This window comes from Peromyscus maniculatus, chromosome 15 (genome assembly GCF_049852395.1).
Source record: "Peromyscus maniculatus bairdii isolate BWxNUB_F1_BW_parent chromosome 15, HU_Pman_BW_mat_3.1, whole genome shotgun sequence".
Lineage (NCBI taxonomy): Eukaryota > Metazoa > Chordata > Mammalia > Rodentia > Cricetidae > Peromyscus > Peromyscus maniculatus.
Window position 1 is genome coordinate 15132811 of NC_134866.1, and position 3249 is coordinate 15136059.

Genomic DNA, 3249 nt, shown 5'->3' on the forward strand with positions numbered 1-3249 from the left:
AAATGACCCTGGGTAGGCCCAGTCATTCATTTCTGCAGTTTGAACACTCTATGTTGAACACTCTATGTTGAACACCCCATTACTGCAGATTTCCCCACTAGACATCTCACAATCCTGGCATCTCCAGCACACTTGGAGAATTATCTTTGTCTTAGGTTCCTAACTCAGTGCAATAGTGTCTCAGGGCAGCATTGCTAAGACTTTGACTCCACTGCCATTCGCGGCCTCTGGCTTTTTAGAAGTGTAATGCAAACCCCAATGAACTCTCACTTTTGCATCCTTCATGCTTACACAGCCAGTACTTCATGGACAATATGTTGGCTGCTGGCTCAGTGTAACCTAGCTCCCATATGTTAGAGCTGTAGTGCTTTCTGTGAACCTCAGTTGCTGAATTTGAAGAACACCACTTTCCTAGTTGTTTTCAAGCAAGGAACCTCTTGAGAGACATTTTCAAGGCAGAGCCTCTCCTTTCAAGAAGATTTAGTTGGAGCCCTTTGTAGGTGGATTCTTCCTCAGGACATCTTTCCTACCATTCCTACACTGAACGGTTTTCTCTTCAGTGACTTAATCTCTTCATCAGTTACACTCTTTTTTTCCCATCAACTTTTCTTTAATTGTAAATTGATCACACTCCTTTAATTACTAAATTTCATAGGTTTTATTGTTATGTTCACCTGATGGTCTTTCTCATTGTAGACCTGACCATGAATAGTGAGTAGTAAGCGTTCTACAGCCTGAATGCTATCTTTTCTTGAAATTTCCTCCATCTAACAAATCAGCCCATAGTTTTTTAATTTTAAGGAAAGTATGAAATCAGACACAATCCCAGAACATGACAAGACTGACATTTTTCCCACTGACCTATGGTTCTTCTCTCTCTGAAACCCCATGAGCCAGATCTCTGCCCACATCTGTTTTGGCACTTGGTTCTCCCAACCTCTCCCCAGAATGGCCCATTACACTCTGCTTATAGCATTTTATGTCCTCTTTGGCCTTCAGTATCTTCCCTGCAACCATTTCCGAAGTCCTAAGAACTATAAGGTCAGGGTTATCCCAAGTGTACTGGTTGCAATGTTGTCTTGCTTTAAGGAAGACTTTATTTTAGCTGACGTTTGAGTGTATAGAAACACAAGGCTGCTGGTCACAGCGTGCCTCCCATCAGGAAGCAGGGAGAGGAACACTTGTGTGTTTGTATTTTTCTTCAGTTCAGAACCTCAGTTTCATAAGATGTTGACACCTACATTTAGGGTATGCCTTTCCTCTTCAGTTGAAAATTTCTGGAACAACCCTCATTTATACATCCAGAGGCACGTTTCCATATAATAATTCTAAAGTAGTCAATTAGACAATGAAAAACAATCATCACAATAATCATACCTAGTTTTGTATTTATGGATAAATGATTATATAGTAAAAGAAATGAAAACTGATGCTGGGCGCATGAATTATATATTTCTCATTTAAAAAAATAGCTGACAGAGTATATTTTTACTAAATTGAATGACATTATTCTTGAAATTATTTTCAGTTTTTCATATTAAAAATTTTTTAAATATTCTGAACATTTTAAATTCCATGCGAAAACTTTGAATCTTTTCCAAATACTTTTCTACTTTAGTTGTTACAGTTAATATTTCATCTACTTTCAAATGGCTAAACTTTGAATTATATTTAAACCTTATTAGATATGTTGCTTATATAATAATGAGATATATGTAGAAATCTCTTATTATGTTGATCAGAATTGTAAATTTCTCCCACTCTACAAGTATTTGCTCTAAATATGGCCTTTTTTGTTTCTGCTGAGATCCTGAAATAAAGTCTTATTTAATCTGGAAGAAATAGATGCTCTCATATTTTAGTAATGTTATATGATTTAATCATGGAAAACCTTGAGATTTCTTTCGTTTTTCCTCAACAGTAGATAATGTTTATTTCTGTAACACTTTAATTTTTGCTTGTCCCAAATTTAAAGAAGCAATCCATACAGTCTTTTTGTGGGCTTTTAAATCTGATGTGGAATTTTTATACACTTATTCAAAGATTATATCAAAACTCATTGAAAAGTCTCAGGGTAGGATTCTCAGGAGTCCTTAACGCACTGCACAGGAGGGACTGCTCCCCTTCAGTTAGGAGGTTGGTGACATTTAATATGCAGAGCAACATCAGGAGTGGCCAGACACAAGGCTTCTAGAAATAAAGACAGAAAAGCTCTCCTGAGAATAGGATGAGTAGATGCTACACTTGATCTTAGCCAAAAGGCCGAGAAGCGATTGGATGAGTAGATGCTAACAGAATCTTCTCTTTGTGCTCATGGGATGGGTACACAGTGATCCATTTTGACAAAGCAGTACAGTCATGAGGAGTTGGAGAGGATGCTTGTATCGTATCACATTGTTTCTCAGAAAGAGGCTTTGGGATACTAAGTGCTCAGTGAAAGCTATCTCAACTAAAGGAAACCTTAAAATGGGGGTCTGAACATGTGTAAAGAGTGTGGTGTCCTTTCCTTTGAATCATGTATTTATTTGCCTTTTAGATGGAGTGATCATTTAGGAGGAAGTGAAGTGTGAAAGCATATGCACTAAAAACCAGTTCAGCAGAGTCCTATACCTCTTGTTGTTCATGTCTTTCACGTTGTGTAGTTGTACAACTCGACACTAGTCTATAAATTATGAAAAAAGCTACATGGGCAAACTGACTCTCTGGTGTACACCTATTCTTTTTAATCAAGGAGTCATTGTTAACACAAACTATTTTTCATTATCTTTTCCAGGGAGTGTTCAGTTTTAGAAAAAGTCTCTAAGTACACACAGGGGGCTGAGCATCACTTATTCTTGAAGAAATGGATGGTAACATAAATGACAAATCACTTTATAAAAATAAAGTCATGAAGCCTCTGAGCAGCTTGATCATTTGCTATAAAAATTGCAGCCCTGACCAAGAACAGAGAATAGAAGATGATTAAGGAATCTGAGTAAACATTCTGATGGGTGGGAATCAATGAACATTTTAATCAATCTTCCCTCACAGCTACCTTTCCATTCATCTGGTCTACTTTGACAGTATTAGTGATGGTTGCTTGCTTATACTGGAAGTCAGATTTCATGCTCAACAATTGCTACACAGTACCAAATTATAAACTGCATCGATTATAACCAGATAAATGCTGCTCAGAAAATTTCCACTCGTAAATTAGGCGAGGGTCCAAAACTCAGCATTTGTTAAAAGGGGTTCTGAATGTGTAACACT

General features: G+C 37.2%; 1 pseudogene; it reads right to left on the bottom strand.

Annotated features, from left to right (window-relative positions):
* Positions 1-2131: 2131 nt before the first annotated feature.
* On the bottom strand, positions 2132-2274 carry LOC121822991 (U2 spliceosomal RNA; annotated as a pseudogene).
* Between the last annotated feature and the right edge of the window lie 975 nt (positions 2275-3249).